This window comes from Alligator sinensis, unplaced genomic scaffold, assembly GCF_000455745.1.
Source record: "Alligator sinensis unplaced genomic scaffold, ASM45574v1 scaffold150_1, whole genome shotgun sequence".
Lineage (NCBI taxonomy): Eukaryota > Metazoa > Chordata > Crocodylia > Alligatoridae > Alligator > Alligator sinensis.
In genome coordinates, this window is record NW_005841840.1 from 6,340,412 (window position 1) to 6,363,472 (window position 23,061).

Genomic DNA, 23,061 nt, shown 5'->3' on the forward strand with positions numbered 1-23,061 from the left:
GTTTCTGCAATGTCTTCGCAACATCTGATGCAGTAAGCTGCTGCGTGTGAAAACTTATGCTGTACATCTCTGATTTAGTCAGTCTATAAAGTGCAAATCTATGATCCCTTCTCCCTTTCATATGTAATCACATCATAGCTGGATAGTTTTAAATGCACTCAGTTAGTAGTGGCATTACTGTGGGGAAGGAGTGGAGGCGGGGAGGCAATAGGGACAACTGTCCCAGGTGCCGACTTGGCAGGGGAGGAGGTGAAAAAATGTGGCTGTTGCTGGCAGCTGTACATTTGGCTTGTGATCGCAGCAGCAATTGGAAATTGCCACTTCCGCTTTGTCCTGGGCACCTGACCACATCCGTACACTGCTGTCAATTGGGCATTTTAGGCTTTCTGTTTGATGATATCTAGTGAAGCTTCTGAGAGCCAGACCTACAATTTCTTTGCTATCATGCAGAAATAATATTTTGTACTGTTTTCCCTCTCCAAAGAAATCTGAAAAGATGGCATTCAGGTTTTAAGGAATATTGTTGAAAATATTAGGATAATATTGGAAAAGGATCAGAGGTCTCTGGAGGATGTGTAGTGTTACAGTGCCAGCTTAGCTTGTTAAAGCTGAGCTAATACCAACTATCTGTGAAAGTGGTTTTCAATTTGTCAAGTACTGTCATTTGGAGGTACTTTTATGCCCAAGTATATTATTACCTCACAGTACCAGAAGCCAACTTTGTGCCTATTACAAGACTTAAGATCATGGATTTCCTGAGGTGGGTATCATAATCTTGATTTTAGATTTGTTGTTTTTATAACCAGAATTTAAACAGAGTTTCTATGTTATGTTGCAGGCTCTTGAAACTGAAGTGTCTGGATTTGTGGAAACTAACAGAATATTACTTGCATTTAAAGAATTCTTGTTCTAAGCCAGGCCCACAGTTATGCCTTGTCTCATACTCAGTGCATTTTTGACTAGGGTTTGATTACAACAGTTAGCATTTAAAGCAATCAAGTACACCCTTATTTGCACTGGTGATGCATTGGGGGTACACATGGGTGCACGCGTGCCCCCTGAGCTTGTTGGTGCACCCCTGCAAAAAGCATTGCTGACACTGCCGGTGGCGCTTGTAGGTGGTCGCTGCTCACCACCCCCCCCTTCGCTGCCACTGCCAGCGTCTGCAGGCGGTCCCCGATTGCCATGGCTGCCGCCACCGCTACTGACTACATGCCCCCACCACTGACACGCTGCCACTGATTGCAAGCGGTCACCGTGCCCCCCCAGCCTCCACGGACATGTGGCATACATGCTTATTTGGGTCATTGTAGCCCAAAAGATATTTGGTGCAGGTCACTAATTTGGATCATGCACAAGGGAACTGAGAATAGGATTCCTTTATCCACCCTGTAATAGGGATACAGTTCCTCCATGATAATAGGAGTTGGGGCCAACATGTAGGGGAGGTCAGTATCTGTTTCATAGCACAAAAATCTCTTGACCGTATTCTAGAGTACATATTGGGATAAAAGTGGAGTGAAGCTCTGCCTTGACCAAGATACTGTCTTTGTGTTATGACTACAAGATATTATCTTGGTCAGCTTAAAGAACATGCTGCTAATTTTAACCTCTTTTTCTTTATAGAGAGGGGCCTGAGCCACGACATTTGGATTCAGAACCAGGACTGAACTTTTGCACAGTTGAGAGTTTTTTAGATGTGGGCTTCTGCTTCAGACATATGTCTCATACTCTATAATCTTGATTGCAAGGTACATAGCAGATTTTCCCTATAAAACAGCAACGAAAGGATATGTTCCGCATGAGAGAAATCATCAGAGAACATCAATTCATATTTCAGGTTAGGTGCATTTTCATTACTCTGGTGCGCATTGTCTACAAACACTGGGTGACAAAAGCTTTGCTATCCTAAATAAAAAAAAATGAACTTTAAGTTGCAAAGGTCAAAGATTTGCCAAAAGCAAATATCTGATTAAGAGACACATTGGGGAACAATGAAGGCACCGTGGCTCCTCTCAATATTCTTCCAGATTGGATGTAACAAATGACTCTGTCCTCTCAAACTTTCAGACTGGAGTGCAGGGATGAGGGGAGAGGAGAAAGAGGGTCTTAAATGCTGAAACTAGATTCCCACTGCAAACCACTACTGGGATGAGAATCAGCAGCTGAACTACATTTAAAATATAGACCTTGTCAAGAGCAAATTGTAAAAAAACAGCTCTGCTGATAGTGAGCAGAGGATCTACAAAAAAATTGCTGCCTCCCTTCTGCTGCTTCTATTTTGGGCAAAAGGAAGAGCCTGGTACGGCTGTCTGTAGCAGGCTGGGGGAGTGGATGATATTCCAGTTCCTTCTTGACCTGCTTAACACAGGCTATGAGAAAGATAGATGTTAGAATAGTTCCAGACTAGGGGGAAAGGACGGTTAAAGGAGAGCCAGAGAAATGAAGAATTTGAATGGGTGATGTGGCAGTTCAGGACCGTGATTAGGGTCAGGCAAAGAGTTTTGAAGAAAGAGAAAAAGAGAAGATTATGAGGAGGAAAAGGAGAGGGAGATCTATACTGCACACAGTGGCACAGTCAGGAAGGAAACTGTTTTGTGGAGAAATGAGAAATGACTAAGGAACGGCCCAAAGGAAGAAGCAACTACATATTTGGATGTATCCACTTCAATGGATTCACTAGATACCAGAAACAATGTTAGGTGTTAGTAACAATAGAAGCCAAGGGTGGGAGGAAACAGGCTGAAGAGGAGTGGTGTAGCATGGGAATTTGATGACAGGCAGGTTGTGGTAGAGGAGCGGGATGATAGGAAGACAGGGTAATTGAACAGAGAATAATAGCAAAGAGAATGGTCTCCACATCAGAACTAGAAGTGCTAGCCTGCCTATTATTAGTAGAGAAATGTCAGGGTCTCTCTCAAGGCCACCCTTACTCCAGCATAGTTACCTTGGGCAAAGCAAAACACATATTCATACTGCATCCTTTAAAAGTGTCCTACTAGGTTTACTCCACTGGTCTTTCCGAAGTCATGTGCCTACCTCAGTACGTTTCTATAATTGTGAAGGCTTTCAGAATTGCGAGGTTAATTTGCAATTTAAGCTTGAGTGTTATTTGTTATATTACTGTTAGAATTACAAATTTAAAATAAAACTGAAGAGAAAAATACACTAGAAGGGGTGGGTTGTAGTCCAAAAATATACATGCATTATAATTCCACTTTAAATGCAGTTTGCAACATGAATAGGAATATGCTGCTGCTGTTGGGGAACCTCATGGCCAAAGCTAGGATCAGATGAGCCTTTAGAGCCAGCAGTTTGCCTCGTCCATGCCTCTAATTTCAGGGAAAAAAATTACTTTATTATGCAAATGGTGTATTCAGTTGTAACGTGTAACCTGTGTTGTATTACACATACCACAGAATCAAGAAACAGGAACACTATCACATGCCTATGGTTTCTGCAGTTACCCACATACTGAATGAACATCCCTGCTGCAAACTGCAGATCAAAAAATCCTCCAAAAACAAAACAAAACAAAACAAAACAAAACAAACAAGATCAATGTCCCCTCCCTCCCATATCATTGAGATATTCCTGAATAATGTAAAATCATGAATAAATAGAAGCATTTCCTATTCTGGCCATAGACTACTTGCATGAAGAAAAATGTTGGCTTTTAGTAAGTGATTACTTGTGGATTCTTCACCCAGCTCTCCTTAGCATATCTAGCGACAGTTTCAGTATCACATTCAGAACTTCAAACTAAAATATAAGCCAATGCAAAAGGCTTGGAATAAGATACTCATTCTTAAATGAATGAGTATATTACCAGCTAGAGGCATGCAAATCTGAACTATTTTATAATGATGTTCCAATTCAGTTTATTTGTTGATGTTATCCATTCCACTACTTTAAAAGAAAATAAAGCTAAAAGCTCTTCAAAAGCTGTGTTTATTCTGGGGAAACAACTACAGACCTACTTTATATACTTGGCACTTGGCTCCTCCAGACTTCTGACACAAAAGTCACCTACTTGTTTTCAAGCTTATATGTAATAAATCAATCCTGTCCTGTTCCAACTAGTCAATCTAGTATACATTGGACAAGGACATAGCACAGTTTGTACACATGAAATGAAGACCTAAGTAAGCCATTCTATACATTTTTTTAGGAACAAGGAAGAAGGTTGAACATATAATATACAGGCACCCTAGCTAGAGCACAGTTTAGTTCTGTTGCTGCCTTCTCCCATACTAGCCTCTTATAACTTTCTTTCCTCCATGAGGGGCAAGACTTGTGAGGCTTCATTCACGGCTATCATCAGTGTCAGTCCAGAGGTCAGACAACAGGGTGTGATCTCAACTACCTCCTTCCTTCCTGCCTTCCTTCCTTCCCTCTCCTCTGCAGGGACCTAGGACCTGATACAAATCCCACTGACGTCAATGGGAGTCTGATCAAAGAAGCTTTGGATCAGACCCGAAGGGCATTGCCTCTAACAACTATTTATGGTAAATTGATGTGACTTTTGGGAATTCTCCTGACTTTGAAATTAAACAGACTTTGATTTTTATATACCAGTTAAAGAAATCCTCTATTGAGCTCTGATCCAGGAATGCTTCCATATCCAGAAAAGCACTTAAGCACATATTTAACTTCAAGCACCTCCTGAAGTCCCATGCTGTCCCAATAGGGATGGACTTAAGCATGTGATTAATAGGAGCATTGAGGTATTCTTAAATATCACCAATTTAAATACATCATTAAAGATAAACATCTGGATAAGTGTTTTGCTGAATGAGGGTGTGATTACTCATATGCTTAACCACTTTACTGAATCAATGAGACAGGGTCTGATTTGTGCAGGCTAACAAAGACTACACACTGTACTCCCTGCTATACCACTGTGGATTACTTGGTTAGTACAGGTTACATCATCTGGAAAGGTATGGGAAGCAAGAGGCTAAGCTGGTGCCTCAGAAGTGCCTGGCTCCCAATTAACTATGTTGGACATGAGGGCTCTCCTGAGTACAAGCCTTCTGATAGCAATTAAAACAGAAGGAAACAAAAAAGCCTGTGCCTTCATGAGACAAAGGATGTCCTCATGGCTCGGGTTTTTTTCTATGAAAGTCTTGCTGCTCATTTTAAATCACTCTCAGTCCTACACGTGAAGATTTTCACATTCATTTTTTGTCTATAAACTAAACAAGAGACTCTGAAACTATTTTTCAAATGGGCTATCTTTTATTTAGGTGACATCTAGATCATTTGATTCCTGGTGGAAGTTGGGAAGCAAGGAAGTGACCCAAAGTTTGATTATTCTTCCTTATGCTTTAATATGTGCTCAAGTATTATGAATTAAAAATACGTTTTCAGATTGAATATGTTGCTGCTAATGAAAGCAAGGGTTTAAGTCAGTTAGTAAGAATGACTAAATATAGCCATAGAATCATCTGTGAGAGAGAAAAAACCACCTCCCTCCCCCCCAAAAAACCAAACCAAGAGGAAACAACGTGTTATGCAATTGCTGATTTAAAGCTGTGTGAAGGTGACACACTAGGAACCATTTTCATTATTAGAGTTCTAGTGCCACCTGCTGATACAAATGTCAGTTGCTCTCTTCTTTCTGAACACAATGACACATGCAAAACAAAAAGAAAAAGTCTTTATAATTAAAATATCCCTCATGTTACCAAAATCTATCATTTACAAGAACTGTGGAGTCAGCCATCTGATTGAACAAAGCATTCATTGACTTCTGTGACTGTTCAAAGACTGTACATGGGAGGAAAAAAGTGTGCTGACTTCCTGGAGGGAAGCTGTGTTTCCCCTTCTCCTACTACATTCCTAATTCAATTCTTTCTGCAAGTAATTTAAAGCAAATGTACCCTGCACCATATTTGCTAGGCACTGATGATTGATCATTTTGATCAACATCACAATTTGTTCCCTATACCACCGTGTCTCTATTGACTACACAATCTACAGAATTTTGCCAAAGTGCATGTATTAATTCCCAGGGATCTGGGAGAAACAAAACAATCATCATGAGTATTGTGCTCTACATCAGTATGGAAATGGAAAAGCTCATCCAGACATAAACCAGAGCATCTTACATTTTTTAAAATTATACTTTAAATCCTAACATAGGAATTCATATGTGTATGGAACCGAATTCTCCTCTGACAATGCAACTGCCACATGCACAAATGAGAATGTGCCAGTCAGTTGCATTATTGCACCAATGATAATTATATTTTAGAAGGGATGCTTTGAGACTGAACACAAGAACAATATTGTGTGAAATTATCATAACAGCATCAAACTTCTTAAGAATTTATGGATGAAGATAACTGCATGTCCAGACTCATACTGCTTGCCAGATTCTCAACAGCGGTAAATCGTAGTTGTAATGCAGACTTCAGTGAAGCTCCATTGATTTGTACTAGCGGAAGATCTGGCTCATTGGTTTTGATGCCTGGTACTGTTTCACTACTGGTTTGGGTAGAGAGTGCTATTGAGATAGTTGCTCCAAAGAAAGTTCCAGGAAGGACTATTTCCCCAAAGGACACTCCTCTTTCCTTAGGCAGACCTTATAGGTCTTACCCAATCATTTTGCACAACAAAGTAAGCAGTAATTCATGGAAAAGCCCTGGATGATGACAACAGTGAAGAATGTGTCAACTATAATAATACATTCTTATATGTATTCTACAGCATAAGCACAATATGCCCATTCTAAATTTTATGTTTAAACACCTATTTATTAATTGTATAAGAGAAGCAAATAGCTTTTTATCAAAATATGTCCTGTGGCATTTGATTCTCTATACTTGATAACTTGGCCAGACCATAAAGGGGAATTTAATTATTGCTGGATTAAGTTCTGGTTTGTATTTTTGTCTAAGGCTAGCTATCAATACTTAGAGACATGCAGTCTGCTTCTTAAGTATTTTTATTCAAGGCACTGCAGTTTTGTGCTTTCTCATCATACATATGAAATAGAAACAAAGCGGGATATATATACATTAACACAAATACATGACTGGATACTAGATGGTCAGCTGGCCTTTTTAAAACATGTACATTAAAAAAAATAGTAAACTACATGTTCTCCATGCAAGTACTGTATAAAATTATAGAGATATTCATGAAATCACCCTTATTTGAGGCCCCTTCTTGTGTATGGTTATATTCAGATTTATTAGTTAGCACTACAGACTGGCGAGCCAACAAACTTTACCATCTCAGTCCATTCAGCTGGCATCTCTAAGAACACTTTTCGCTACAAACACTTTGTGTTGAATGGGATGACTATGCAGCCTTGCCATTCATGGGTTATGGTTGGATTTTACATCAAAGATGTCCTGGGTTTTATACTGTCAGAAGCAATTTTGTCCCAGAAGAATGAAGTTTGTGATTATCCCAGGAGCAAACCTGTCAACTCAGCTCTGTGTGGAAAAGCTGCTGGCTACAAAAGCTTATAACAAATAAGTATTTGGATAGTTGCCCTAAAAAAAAAGAAAAGTGTTCACTGTCACCTAACCTAAAGAGACTTTCTTTCCAAGTACATTTATCTGTTTGCTGACTGAGCAGCTTTCATGGTAACTTGAAATTAGGAGGGGGAAAGAAAATGGCTTTGCTTTTGTTTCGATTTTTTTTAACAAACAGTTAAATTTATGTCATGTTATGTAGCAATACAAATAGAAAAAGGCACAAACATGAAAGCATTACCAATGGCAATTTTTTACAAAGATGGAAGATTTGATAGGGCAATCTGCAGATGTATTGGTTTGGAACTGGATCCAGAATGATGATGGATGCCAGGGAGTGTGTAACAGGGGGTGTGTCTACATGACACGCTAACTGCGCAGTAGCAAAATACTACTACATAGTAGCACATCACAACACAAACAGTGCTAATATGCTATTGTGTGTTATTATTAGGCTACTGCAGAGCAGCATCATTAAAAAGTTGTTTGTCATTGCTACTGCACAGTAACTCCAGTTACTGCCCATTTATTTAGTACTTGATTATACAAGTACTAAATAAATGCACAGTATCCACTGTGCAGTAGCTTCTCAAGTAGGTACGCTTGGGGAGATCACTCTAGATATACGCTGTTCATATGCTTGCCCTCTAAAGCATCCACTACTGCCATAGTCAAAGATAGGATAAATGGGTTAAATGAGCCAGTGGTTTGATCCAATAAGTTACTTCCTATGTTCTTTGAATACATATGTAAGTGACAAGTTGGGCTCTGCAAATCACTAATGATAGCTTTAAAATGTTTATGTGGGGCTCCTCAAAGCTGAGACATTCCCAATACTTAGCTACTTTAGAAATTCTTGGTCAAGATATGATATTACGAATTATACCTTCAACTGGTTTTGCATCAGAGATTCATAGATTGTTAGGGGCTGGAAGGGACCTTGCAGATCACTGGTTCCAGACCCCGCACTCTAGGCAGGAAAACAACTGGGGTTAGGTGACCCCAGAAAGGTGACTGTCCAGTCTCCTCTTGAAAACCTCCAGGGTAGGCAACTGCACCACCTCTGGAGGGAGATTATTCCACAGTATGGACATCCTGACTGTGAAGGAGTTTTTCCTGGTATTAAGCCTGAAGCGGCCTTCCAGGGGTTTGTATCTATTGGTCCTGGTCTTTCCCAGGGGTGCCTTAGTGAATAGGTGTTCACCAAGCTCCTGATACACTCCTCTGATATAGCAGTAAGCCGCTATCAAGTCCCCTCTCAACCTTCTCTTCCTTAGGCTAAAGAGGCCCAGGTCCCCAGCCTTTCCTTGTATGACTTGCCTTGCAAGTCCCTGATCATATGGGTGGCTCTTTTCTGGACCCTCTCAAGTTTTTCCATGTCCTTCTTGAAGTGTGGTGCTCAGAACTGGATGCAGTACTCAAACTGTGGTCTCACCAGTGCCGAGTACAGTGGGAGTATTACTTCCTTAGTTTTACATGAGATGGATTAGTTGATGCATGCCAGTGTGTTATTTGTGCTACTGACCACCATCTCGCACTGACAGCTCATATTCATGTGATGGTCAATCATTACCCCTAGGTCCCTTTTGGCCATGGTGCATCTTAAGCTGTCACCACCAAGCCTGTATGTGTGTTGAGGGTTGTTTGCCCCCAGATGGGGCACCTTACTCTGGCCACTTCTTGCCAGGATGACACAGATCCATTCACGAGAACTCTCTGGGTCCTACCCTGTAGCCAGTTTCCCACCACTGAACCACTGAGCAGCTGAGCCCACAATCTTCCAGTTTTCCCATAAGGATATTGTGGGATACTAGATCAAAAGCCTTTTGGAAGTCTTGGTATAGAATGTCTACCTCTTCTCCCATGTCCAGGTGGTGAGAGACCTGGTCATAGGAGATGAGATTGATAAGACAAGACCTACTTGCAACAAAGCCATGCTGGCTGTCGTTCAGAATCTTACCTTCTGTGAGCATATCACACATAGATACTTTAATGAGCTTTTCAAAGGGCACAGACAGATTTGCTGCTCCATGCTGTAATTCATGGCACTTTGCAGTGAGTGCCATGAGTTACAGCAATCCCTTGTACCCAACACACATTTGCTGTTGGGTCCCAGGGGTTGGGGGATTGTGCTGAAGTTTAGAGCAGCTGCAAGTCTGCAGTCACTCTCCCCTAGGCCAGTCCTTCACTCCTCCCAGCCTCAGGATTGTCTTCAGAATGGGAGAGGGGATGGAGTGGAGGGAGCTTGTTCTGGGGGTTGCCCGGCCAGTGCTGGAGGGTGGGGTGGGTGCATTGGAGACCCTGAACTTTGGGGCTTTAGATAAAGTGCCCCCACTGCCATTTTGAAGCATGGGGATGCTGATACATGAGATGCTCCAGGCACTTCAAAGCACTGCTCTAATGAAAGCACCCCCCACCCTTGGAGCACGTGTATAGACGCCCTATGATAACAGCTTGCTGAAACACAGGATCTAAGACCCTTCTAAGCCAATAGATATTCAAGCAGAGTTGGAACTATTTGAATAGGCACTTACTGTATGTAAATTCCCTCCCCCCATACTCTAACACTGATGGCCTGACTTCTGTTCTCTGATTCCAAAAGCGGCATACTATAGAATGATTGGGTCAAACTGTAGAGACGGGTATATGTACCTGCAAGATTTACTGCTGTGCCAAATGCCACCCTGAAAATCATGCAGCTCTGTTTACATTCTATTTTTCCATGGTTCCAGAGAGTTTCTGTTGTAATTGGAATAGTTGTTTATTTTTTAATCCCATGTTATTATTATTTATTTATTTACACATACCTATAGACTTTGCTCCAAAATATTTTATAAATCAAATTACAATCAAAATATGCACCACTGAATGGCCATTTGTTACAGTAATCTTAAAAAGTTAGGCCATCTACCAAAATAGTTAACCAAATAGAAAATCCACATCTCTCTCCTTTATGTACACCTAATAACTAAGAACCTAAATACCAACTACCTACGTACTTGGTTTGGGGGGGCCACCAAGCACATGCACACATACACGTGTGAGCAGCCCATGTTCACTGAAGTGCTCTCCTCCTGCCCCACCTTGCCCTGGCCAATCCCTTTCCCAAGCAAGAGAAGCAGTGCCTAGTTCAGCCTGCCCCCTGCCTGCAGCTGCTACTCAGGAGGAGCCAGACTGGGTACATGAGGCTGGGGTAGTACCTGCACCAGTCTGCCTACCTTGCTCACACACAGTAGCAGCACTGCCTACCTGCCCACCTATGGTACACCACGCTGCTCCACCTCTCCACTGGACTGTACCCAGCATCCCACCTGCCTCTGCCTGCAGCAGCACTGCTTGCTTGGGGGGTGGGGAAGACAGCAAAATACAAGTTCGCTCAGGGCACCATTTTCCCTATGGCCAGCTATGGTCTTGGCCAAGTAAATTCCAATGCAGGTGAAGGCTAGCAAGACACCAGGCTTCCCCTCAAAAGAGCTGTTCAGAGGTAAGTGAGATGAAAGAGGGAGGAAAGGACTGGATTATAAAGTCCATTTTGGCTGCTTTATTCCTTACTTCTTCTTCCTTGTGCCTAAAACTACAATAAAACTTTAGAAATAAGATGCAAAACCAAAGAATTAAAATATGCCAGTGATTAGGATATGTACAAAACAACCCAAATTAACTCAGATTTCTTTGTTATTCATTTCCTTTCCTCTCTTTCACTTTTCTTACCTTAGTCATTGTGGAGAGTCTCAAGTTAGGTGATTATCCTCCAGCTGTAAAGTAGAGTTGCAGACCATAGGGCTGTTCTCATATGCCAGTCTACACGGGACTTAGATTACAACTCCCGCAGGACAGAGGTTGTCTCTTTAATTTGTTCTGCACCACAAAAAATTGGTTGCCACATAAATTTAAAAAGTTAATTTTAAGAAAGTTTTGATTTTAATTCAAAGTAAATCTGAACTTTGTGGCCTAGGCCAATTGTTCTCTGTCTATTTCTCACCCGAGAAACAATAAAGTTTGGTTTTAGGTCAATTCAGTTTCAAAGACTCATTACTGGTATATGAAGCAATACATGTGTTAACCAAGGGCAAAAAAAGATACAGGTCTCTGTCAGTGTTAGGCACATCATATCCAGAATAAGGCTATACACAATCAGCAGTGCTAACTACTGTTTCAGTGGTAGATTGATACCTACTTTTTCAGCGTTGGATGTAGTAAACTATTAAGACAGTACTTTGCACTTTCTTATAAGTAATTAGATCCAATTTTTATAACAAGGTACTAAGAAAAGTTTCTCAGATATTGTGAAAAACTACCACAAGAATAAATTGGAATGCTAAGTCCTGGGAATTGGACTGGGCCTTGTAGTTTTGATCATAACCTGTGTCGCAATATCAAAAGTACTAAATTTTACATTTCTGACCGAGGTTAGTTTTGTCCGTGTGGTTTATGGACTAGAAGGAGAGTGAAACATAAGGTGCTAAAGACTAAACATAAAAGGCATTTTTGTTTAAGATAATTATCATCTCTGTTTAGAGCTATTAAATTACAAAGATTAATATAAGAGAACACACAGAAATTGCCAGAAGGCAACACCTGAACTAACTGTGTATGTTTAACACAAGTCCTGTTAAGTACCTGCTCACTCATCTCCCTAAAGCTTCTTAGATAATTGCAACTTTTTTGTTTAGAGCTTATTTGAAATGGAAGAAAGCAGGGATTTCTAACACCAGAGTTTGGGAACTCTCGATGGACTTTGATCCATTACTTACATATCATTTCTTTGATAGTGTGTTACGGTATGGTGTATTGTTTTCTTAGCATGGTACAATGTTTGTTATAGTTTGAGATGCATCAGCATTTTTATTGTAACCACCCATACACATTAATTACTACAGATGTAATCATTTGTTTTGTCCTAAATATGCTAGGTAAACAGTTTGCATTTTTATACATTTATACATACATCTGTATATATGATTAATATTTTGATAGAAAAAATAGTATTGGATAGCACTTAAGTTGAAATGCATCTGCCCTCATTACTTCCTTTTTAAATTGCATATACATTTGGTTAATGCAAAAGGCATTTGGTAATATTTCTCATGTTTTCTCTCAAACCAGAGGGGATTATTTTTTTAAATAGGTCAATAAACTCTAAAAGTGATTTTGACTTTCTATAAAACAAAACCTTTTCCCTTATACTCCAATCTGATACTTTAAAATTAATTATTTGACAAAGCTGAACTCATGTTTAGTGTTTTTTAAAAATAGTTAAACTTTTTTTAGATGTCACACTAAGATTTAAGGGACATGTTAGGTTTGGAAAAATAGTTTAGTTATTATGAATTTTTTAAATTGAATATTTGTTTCATTATAGAATATTCTGGATTCTACAACAAGAAGCATATAATTTTTCCTGGGCCATATATATATATATCATATATATCTGAAAAAAGAATACATGTTAAACACCCACAAAATACTTGTCTCTTTTTAAACCTCAAATATTAAGACACATCATTTCAATTTAGGGCCATTGAAATCTAAAAGTGACCCATACAACTGACTCCATTTTTAGTTTCATATTTATTTATTTGGATTTTATGTATTTGTGTGTATGTGTGTGCTTTTCCATAGCGTACACTTTGGGCTTGGGTTTTCACTACCTTGTGCCTGCGAAAAATGGAGATGAATGGCAATGGCTCCGATTTAAATTTTGACATACAATTTATGAGCACATAAGACACAATACAGTGGAGAACCAAGCCATTTCCCAACAGAACTCAGGCCACTCATCCAATAAATAGCCACTTTACCACTGAAGTGTTTGTGGCAGATCCTCTTCTTCAGCTCAGTTCCTTTGCATTCCATTGATGGCGAGGCCTGGACAGAGAGTAATTAAATTCCATTTCATGAAACATTCTGAGGTTTCATAAATTGTTTTCTATGCAAAACAATGACAATAGGAGCGTTGCAGGGCAGTAGGGTGTCCTGCTTCTTTTAAGGACTGGAACTACAGTCAGTTGGGAGCCCCAGCTGCTGGTTACCAGGGCAGCCAGGATGACCTAGTTGGCCCACACCTGCCAGCGGTCAGCTGACCAGAAGGGGCAGGGCCTGGCTCATATATAAAGCCCAGGGCTAAAGCCAGAAAGGCAGTTCTCTACTAGCAGCCAAGCGGGGAGGTGCTCTCCCAGAGGAAGCAAAGGGGAGAGGCCTGACTGCAGGTGCAGCTTCCAGTACTGTTGAAGGACAGAGCACGCCCTGTGTGGCTTGAATTATGTTATAGCTGGGCAGCTGGTGTTATGTTATAGCCCAGGGGCTTATGTTTTGCTTGCTGTTTTATAAGACCGGTGGTTTGGGTGAGGCTATTTGGGGAAGGAGGAGGCCTCATTGGGGGCCCACTGCAATGTGGGGACTCCGGCGCTGGAGAGGGTATGGCATTTTGGGGGGCACAGACCCCGGCGCCAGAGAGGCACAGAGACAGGGGCTGTGGAGAGCCCAGGTGCCAGTGAGGCTGCGGAGAGCCCTGAGAGGACAAGGGGGGCAATTCATACCAAGGCCCAGACCAAACACCGTCAATACCATCTGCAAGTCTTGGGGCATGGTAAAGGGGTGGTTGGAACCATGCATATAGCCCATAAGGCTGGGGTGTCCTGTGACATCTATTTTGAAGCGGGACCCACAAGGGGTCCAGGAACGCACGGGGTTCCCAGACAGTCCATCAAACCATGTCCAAGAGGACTTAAAGGCAGCCTCCCTATACTATAAATCCATCAAAATGTGGCGGGTGAGAACTGAGGGTGTTCTGCAGGCCAAATTGGCATGGTCAAGGGGCCTTAGGGGTAACGCAGCCATCCTTAGGGACCCCGTCCCATGACAAGGAGAAATAAAAAAACCCCACAAATCATTAAAAAAAAAATTTAAGTGGAAGGAAGGACAGACAGAAATCCCAACTCTGCTTTTTGACCAATGGTGAGCCATAGGAGCATTTGATCTCACTAGATAGGAATTACTCTACTGCAGGGGGTGTCAACCAGGGGTACACATACCCCTGGGGGTGTTGATTAGGCCCCAGGGGACTCCCGGTTCTCTACCAGCCCCCAGAAGTATACCAACCAAAAAAGGTGGAAAACCCCTTCTCTGCTAAATGAGAACCCTTAGCAACATAATCAGCTCCCTTGTCATTTATTTGTCTCCCATGCACAGAGATGCAATCTAAGAATTGCAGTTCTCTGGCTCTTTTTATATGGTATCAGCATTTTACCTTTTATGCCACAGACAGCAAGTACACTTCAGAACATCCCTGGGGTTGCCAACTTCAAAGAAGACAAGATGTTACCTTGCAAGTGAAGGAGACAAGATAATTTTATTGGTGGGATTTTAATTTAAATATTGTTTGTCACCTGGGTTTGTGCTGTAAGATGTTATCAGGAGACCAGTCTGAATCACTGCTTGTCCAGCCAACAGTCAATGTGCTCCCATCATTCAGCTATTTCAATCTGCAAGTATTGACAGCCATTTTGCTCTAAAAGGGAGACTACTTTAGAGCGCTGTACCAACATCTATCAACTCCTGAGTGCGGAAACTGCTGAAAATGGATCATTTTAGCTAGTTTACAGACATAGTCAATGGGGTGTAAAGTTTTGACAAGTAATAATTAGTTTTTGAAGTGGCATTAACAGCTGCTTCAAGTCAGAGTAAAATGTTGGCCTCTTCTATACTTCCACTCAAGCTGGAAACCTCAACTATGAAAATAGGACAGATAATAAATAGCTCTGTCCCACTGCCATAGCTACTATGATTTAAAAGATTAACACACCATTCAATACATTTCTCTAGTTCTTAGATAATGAAATATAACCATGAATTTCATTTTTTTAATGGAATGATTTTCTCATGCCAGATTCTTATGTTCTGTTTGCATCAACTTAATAAAGGTGGCTACAGTTAATGTATAGATTTACTTTTTGATTGTTAATCACACTTCACATCAGAAATATCAAAAGAACTGCAGGCCATCACACAAATACCTTAATGTGATGACAACCAAACCTACCTGGTTTTATCCATAAAAAAACTGTGGTTCGCATATTTGGGCCCAAAATTTGTTGTTAACTGGCACTGCACAATATTGCTTCATAAGTATTTTGTTCAAGAGTGGGCACAGTATTAACACTGTAGAATAAATTCAGAGTGGTAAATTAAAATTTTAGACTTGAAACGTTCACTCATATTTCAAGAGTGTTTGGATCCAGTGTTCTGGCTCAGTTTAGATGAGAAAAATAATTGAGTGCAAGTGTGAAGAGGAGAGAATAAGTAGCATGAGGGATAGACAGATGGACAAAGCATATTGAGAAAAAGATATGCCTGAGAAATCTGAACGTGAGTTAGAGGTATTGAGGGACACTGGGGAGGCTAAGAGATTTGAAATGGAACTGAAAAAATAGATGGAGTGTTTCTTGTGTTTTTTTAATGGCAAATTCTTCTTACTTTGCCATGTTCATCATTGCCACTGGAATCAAATATTTTAATTTCCCCAATTAGCATTTACGCTTAAATCTGTTCCTGGGATTCCCCTTGCCATCTGCCCCCCCCCCCCCCAAAACAAAAAAAAAAAAACAAAAAAAAAAAAAAACCCCAACCTGTTACAGGGCCCAAGTGGAAATTATAGGCAGGAGGGAAAGTTGAAGAGTTAGTGGAAATGAAGGATAAACATTTCACTCTGCTCAAGTGCCTGAACAGCCATTAAGGTATCTGCTTTTATAGCATACAATAATACCCTTAATACTGAGACAAAAAACAGCAAGGAAGCACTCATCTTTTGAACTAACTACTTTTCAGAGACTTGAGCTGGCTGGAATAGAATAGGTCTTAGACACTTCAATTCATATATATGCCTAATAGTTGGAATAAAATCAGGGTCACAGTGTCCCTTACAAGATTCTGACTTCTTTGGCCATGCAACAGTGTCCTAAAAAAGCCTAATGTGCAGAGAAGTGAATCCATCTAATGAAGGAGAGGAGCATATTTGCCAATAGATGCTCTAACCTAGTGAGGAGAGCTTTAAACACTAGATTCAAGATGGGTGAAGACAAAACCCATAGGTAAATAAAGGATAGGGTAACTTGAATAAAGGCCTAGGAATAGGAGGGAATATGGGAAATCTTATTGATGGAGTGGGAAACTAGCAAGATAATCAGCTAATCAAATCTAAAATGCATGTAAAAGCAAGGACTACAGTATAAGCAGGAAGACCTGGTAGTCCCAGTATGGTCTAATCAGGATAAATAAGATTTGAGATCATTAATGATTGGAATATTGAAATGGACGTGTATAAGTTGTTCAGAAAGGATTTCCGGTATAAAACTAATATAATTTTTTAACTAATTAAATCATCCTAACTTCAGGGCTTTAAATTACCACAATATCTGCTAGAAGATAACACAAGAGTGTGTCGAGAGTACAGTAAGTTCGCAACCAGTAGAAGAAAGTCTTCAGGAGAAACTGATTTGAGAGCCTGAAGGTGGAAGGCAGCCTAGGTGACAATGATAACAAAATGATAGTAGTCATGACGTTAAGCCAAAGAAAGGAGAACAGCCAAATAAAAATGTTGGACTTCAGAAAAGCAGATATTTAAAGACATAGAGAAGTGGTAGGCAGGATCCCAGGGGAGAAAATTTCAAAAGAAAAGAGGAGTTCAATACAGTTGGTTGTTCCTTAAAGAGACACTATTAAGGGTATAAGAGCAAGCTATTCCAACACTAAGGACAATGGCACAGGGATATGGCTGGGATCCTGACACACATGGGTATCAGTGACTTCCAGTTGTTACAATGATCACAATTGTGATTGTGTGGCTGCCATTAGCAGCCATTTTTTATTGAACTCCTATCCTCCAAGTCAGCACCTGGAGCAGTGCTATGGTACTGGCTAAAGAAGAATAGGAAGCCTGGTTAAACCATGAGCTTTTCAAAGACCTGAATTTTAAAAAGCACTCTCACCTTAAGTTGTTGGATCATTTGCCACAAAAAATGAGTTAAGAGTATAGTGTAAGCATGTAAGGATAAGCCAAGGAACAAGCTGAGATCCAACTAACAAAGGATCTAAATGAAGCCAAGAAGGCTTACATGTTCTGCTCCTTTTTAACTTCAGTCCAAAAAACCCCGCTATCAGATGACAGCCCATCTTAAAAAAAAGAGAAGAACCCATAATATTATAGAACAGTCAGTGGATGCATCTACATGTGCCCCTATGGTGCTGTTGCTACTGTGTTGTCATTTAGTCCATTTAGAAGTAATAAATGATGGCACAGTAATGGCACAGTAATGGTTCAGGATTATTTTGAGATGCTATATCACCGTAGCAGTGCACTATAACAACAGAACATGTTGCTACGGCGACATAGCTGTGGCATCAGGGTGTTTGCCTGCTGACACTACATTGCCATAGCATGTTGCTACAGTGACATGGTGTCGCATGTAGATGCACCCAGCATAACTTTGATGTCTAACAAAAAGCATATTATCAAACAATTGTACTGTAAACCCCTAGGGTGCATCCCCATGAGTGGCAATGTACATTTCCCTGGGGACAAATAGCAGTGGCACATATTTGTGCCACTGCTAGTTGTCTTTGGGTATGCCCCTGCACGTGTGCTCTGGTATGTGGCAGATAGCCCCAGGTTGGGTAGGGGAGGCTGCAGCCAGCATCTGGGCTGGCCCTAGTAGCTTTACCTGGGTTCCTGAGGGGCTTCCAGGGCCACAGCAGTGTTAATCTGGGGGCACAGATCCCGGCCAGCAGCTAAACTGTGCCTCTGGCCAGTCAGGCTCCAGTTTTGGGCAGTGCACACTGCAGCCATATGCACCACCACACTTTTTTTCTGCCACAGTTTTTTGGGGTTTTTTTACACCGGGATCTCTAATTAGCAGCATAATGAATGCATACATGTGTGGTGCATGTAGTTTGCAGCACTGCAAACTGCACGTGCAAGCTCGTGGCGACACACCCCTAGAGGGTAAGTTATAAGTAATAGACAATATAGATTTGTCAAGAGCAAATGAGCCCAATTTGCTTCTGTGACAAGGTGTTGGGTCTTGTGGATGCAGGGGGAGCAATGGATATGATATACCTGTATCCTGCACAATTCATATAAGTATGCTAAGGAAATATGGTCCAGATTAGGCTACTGTAAAGTGGAGGCATAACTGGTTGCATAATCCTACTCAAAGAGTAGTCATCAATGTCAAAAGGGAAAGATTCCCTAAGAGCCTGTCCTGGAACCAGTACTGTTCAATATCTTCATGAATGGCTTGGAGGATGGAATTGGGACTATATTTTTTAAATCTGTGGATCACACCAAGATGGTTAGGTAGCAGGCACAACAGAGGACAGGAAAAATTTAAGAAGGAGCAATCGAATGCACAAATACAAAGTAGGGAATTACTAGGTAGGCTGTAGCATTGCAAAAAGAGACATAGGAATTGTAGTGGATCACAAGGTGAGTAAGTCAAGAATGCATCACTGCAACAAAGTCTAATAGCATTTGACTGTATTAACAGAAATATTGTATGTAAATCATGGGAAATAATTCCTATGCAATCTTCAGCACTGTAATGTTGTGTCTGGCTTTGTGTACCATGCTGGTGTGCATAGGTGTGGTCGAACTGGAAAGACGCCTGAGGAGAGCAGCAAAAAGTATTAGAGCTCAAGAAACCATGTTATATCAATAAAAGTTTGGGAAAAGTTGGAGTATATAGGCTAGAGAAGCTAAAACTGAAAGGGGGATTTAATAACAGACTTCAAATGTCAAAATATTTATAAAATGGTTAGGGATTCACTGTTATCTGTGTCCATAGGAGACAGAAGAAATAGTAATGGGCTTAAATTGCCACCAAAGGGATTTAGAGGTCCAACTTTCTAACTTTGAGGTTGGTTAAACACCAGAACAGATTGCACAATCTCTCTAGGCAATCTCAAGCCTAGAGGTTGGAAGTTTTTGAGGGTGAACAGACAACTTATGTCCCAGGACAGTTTATATGGAGACAATCTTGGCTTGAGAAAGGGTTGGTCACTTTTTGAGGTCCCTTCCCAACCTGTTTTTCTACGGAATGAGATTGGGATTCTCTGTCTGATGAAAGAAAAAGGAAGCAGAAGTTATTGGAAGGTAGGTGCAGGGAGACTGAGATTACATGAGGATGGGGACACGGAAACATGGCTCTTGGTAAAATTAAGGCTTGCTGGACAAGGACACTGGAACTGGAGTGACAAGGCTAATGAGTAAAAACCAGTATTAGCTAGGGATGGAAGATGTAATTGGACTGATGAGACAGACATGGAGAAGAGAAAGGATATGTATAATTTGAAGCAGACGGGAGAAAAAAGCTCATACTTGAAGGGTATGGCCAGAAAAGTCTGTGGACCACTAGAGCCAAAGTTTGGAAGGAAGCTAAACATTTTTGAATCTCACCATTACTCTGCTGCCAGCAAACTTCTAGAAATCCCCTGGCAAAGTATTTCACTTCCTTCTTGTAAAGGTTCACTTAGTAGTATTAAGTAGTTTGTCTCAGCTACTCCATTAGCTCAAATTGTCTAAAGTCAATTGTTGAAGTCTAGTGTCGTGCATCTGAAGGTTCCAACCATAATGGTGACTTATCTCATCCCATGTTGATCCACATAGTTGCCAGAATGATGCCATATGACCGAGGTTCTGGTATTTGAAAACACACGCACATACACAGATTACAAAATTCTACATTAAAAATGACATTTGAAGGTTTCTAAATCTAGCTCTCAAAAGCTAGACATGGCAGATCTAAAGCCACCTGTGCAACTTTTGTTTGGTTCGTCTGTATGTACTCACTGGGCACATGAACAGATGTGAGTGACGCACCTGAATAAACTCTAGCACAGTTCACACTGGAGTTTATTGCATACAAGTGTGCTGTTCGCACAGGTACCCAGGACCTCAGCACATTGAGCTGAAGCTTGCAGGGAGCCCCAGGGGTCCGCCTGCCAGCTTGGGGCTGCTCTGACCCAGCTCAACTGCTGCAGAGGGGCTGTCTGGGGCACGAGGGTGCTATCATGTGGGGCTAGCTGGCAGGCAGCACCCACACTAAAGCACCCTTGTGCCCCAGCCAGCCCTGTCAGTGTCTGTATGTGTGTTGTGACAGAGTGAATAACTCCACCTTAGGATAGTATTTGTCTGGCTGTACTATCCTACAGAGGAGTTAATTAGTTTACTGTGTCCTAAGAGCACCACACGTGTAGATGGTAATGTTTTACTGTGGCGATAATTAGGCAAGTGCAGTAGATGTCTCATGTAGACATGCCCATTATGGTACAACTTTTAAATAAACAATCACATACTACGTTTGCCTTATTCAGTGCACAGAAGGAACACAGTTGATGAATTGATTACTAAGTGAAGAACTACTTTTTTTTCTCTACAAGCCAGGTCTTCTGCTCCCCGAACAAGTTTCCTACCCACTCAGCCACAGGGGTTAACTCTCCTCTCCTCCCCTACCTCCTGCCCATGGCTGAAAAACTGACCATATTTAGAAAGACTATATAATAATCCACATGCACAAAAGAGTCAAGTTAAAGTTGCAATGGTAACCTCAATTCTTTCATCTCCTAACTTGTGAGCATTTTACTTTAATGATATTCTTTTAATACCATTTTCATACAGTATTCACCACTTCTTGGAATCACATTGGGGGCAGCACTTTTGATTCTAATAAACAGCCATCCTAACAAGTAGCGGTGAAGTTTAGAGAACACATCAAAAAGCTTGTGTGGATGTTGTTATATATCATGCACTCTCTGTAGTAAAGAGCCACTGTATAACAATATATCTGTGCAGTGAATATACATGTGTGTGGATTTGATTCTAATAGCCGGTGGGAAAAAAAGCTGTTGGAAGAAAAAGTTGGTATGCATAGAGTACAATTTCACATTTTGATGCCAATAAACAACTGATTTTATTAATGAGATTATAATAAGCAGAAAAAAGCATGTAGCACAATGCTTCTGGCATATTTTTTGTGGGGGGGGCGGGATTGGATGTTGTTACATGGTTAATTTTACAAGAAGATAATTCTAATAACTGCCAGACACTGTACAATAATTACAGAATCCTCATTAACAACAAATAACCCTAACAAATAACCCTATTTGTATTCTAACAAAAATACTGAGCCACCAAATTCTAAATAAATAATTAGCTTCATCTTGTAAAGAGATTACCATAATCATCATATAAAAGTATGAAAAATTAGGTTAGCAGGACAGACATATTTGCTTTTTAAAAGCCCACCTTCTCATCTTGATCCTACATGCATGTCATTTTCTAAAAAAGCTAAGCTGAGATGATTGCAAAGCACTCACTGATGGCCCAGTTCTGCTGCTGCTTTAAGTGAGTTCTCAAAAATGCTTCAAATAAGTCCTCTGAAACTAAAAATAACTCACCACTCTGTTTTCAAGATCATGTGGAAGTACAGTTTCTGTTGTGTTGCTTTTATGGACAGCAAGGCTCTTCCTTCAACAGTTCAAGCAATGCTTTTCCAACAGTGACTAATTCTTCATGTCAGAGCTGCATTCTGCTCCTTGCATATTCCCTGCTTTCCTATTATTTTAACCTGTAGATAAAAAGAATCTCCTTCAATTGGTTCTGTTTCAGGGCTGTTATCAGCTTGCAGTTTTTCTTTCTGTCAGATGAACAGAGGATAAAAATTATAGAGCTACTATGAAAGATTATACATTATGTTTTTACAGCATGTGTAACCTTGCTTTCAAACATCCCTCTCACACCATCCCACGCTTTCCCTTAGGCTTATTCCACCTCATACAGAAACCAGAGGTTACTGACAGCAGCAAATCAGTCCACCTAAATCACCTGTGAACAGGTTACATAGCAGAGGATAATGGAGGGGTGCACAGTAAGTGTGTGAACTGAAGGTCATAGGAAAGCTGCTTGCTCCTTGTAAATAGGATATGATTTCTCATATTGCTACTGCTAGCTTGGCTTACGCTTGGTGCCTAGGAAGACAGTTTTCATAGTAAACATAAAGAGCATCATCAATGCTGTGTTGCTTTGCCACTACTTTTACACTAGTCATAATAACATTTCTGAACACAGACAAAGACATCCAACATTGAAACCTTTTACTTACATATCTAGGTTTAGAGAGAACAGAAGTGCTGGATGAAGAATTGTTATAGATATTCACTAGTATACAATGCTCAGTTATAAAGAAGGTAATGAAAACAGAGATGAAATCATATTTATGTTATATATTCTCATTGGCGTCCTTAATGGGAATTATGACATTGATCTATTCATGAAAAAATGGGCATTCTGAATTTAAAAAAATAGAAAAAAGTAAACCAGAATAGTTTGCAACAAAACCATCAGAAAGAATAACAGATAGGCCTCAGTCTGCAGGTAACTATTCAGCAAAATGATGAGTATAATGCTTCAAGAGTTACAGGAAAGATATTATTAATCTTGTTTTGATTTGGTATAAGAACTCAAAAGAAGTTTGCTAATTCAATTTGACATAAAAGCCTTAGCTACCATTAATGTAGG

At 40.5% G+C, this 23,061-nt stretch overlaps 1 long non-coding RNA gene across 1 annotated transcript in view; it reads right to left on the reverse strand.

Annotated features, from left to right (window-relative positions):
- LOC102386304 overlaps nucleotides 1-22,171 on the reverse strand; it is a 67,206-nt gene extending 45,035 nt beyond the window's left edge. Inside the window, exons 1-4 of the long non-coding RNA XR_322887.3 lie at nucleotides 21,942-22,171; nucleotides 14,740-14,814; nucleotides 13,292-13,358; nucleotides 11,202-11,348 (exon numbers count right to left, since the gene is read on the reverse strand). This is a non-coding gene — a long non-coding RNA (uncharacterized LOC102386304). The remainder of the gene's footprint in view (nucleotides 1-11,201; nucleotides 11,349-13,291; nucleotides 13,359-14,739; nucleotides 14,815-21,941) is intronic.
- Nucleotides 22,172-23,061: the final 890 nt, after the last annotated feature.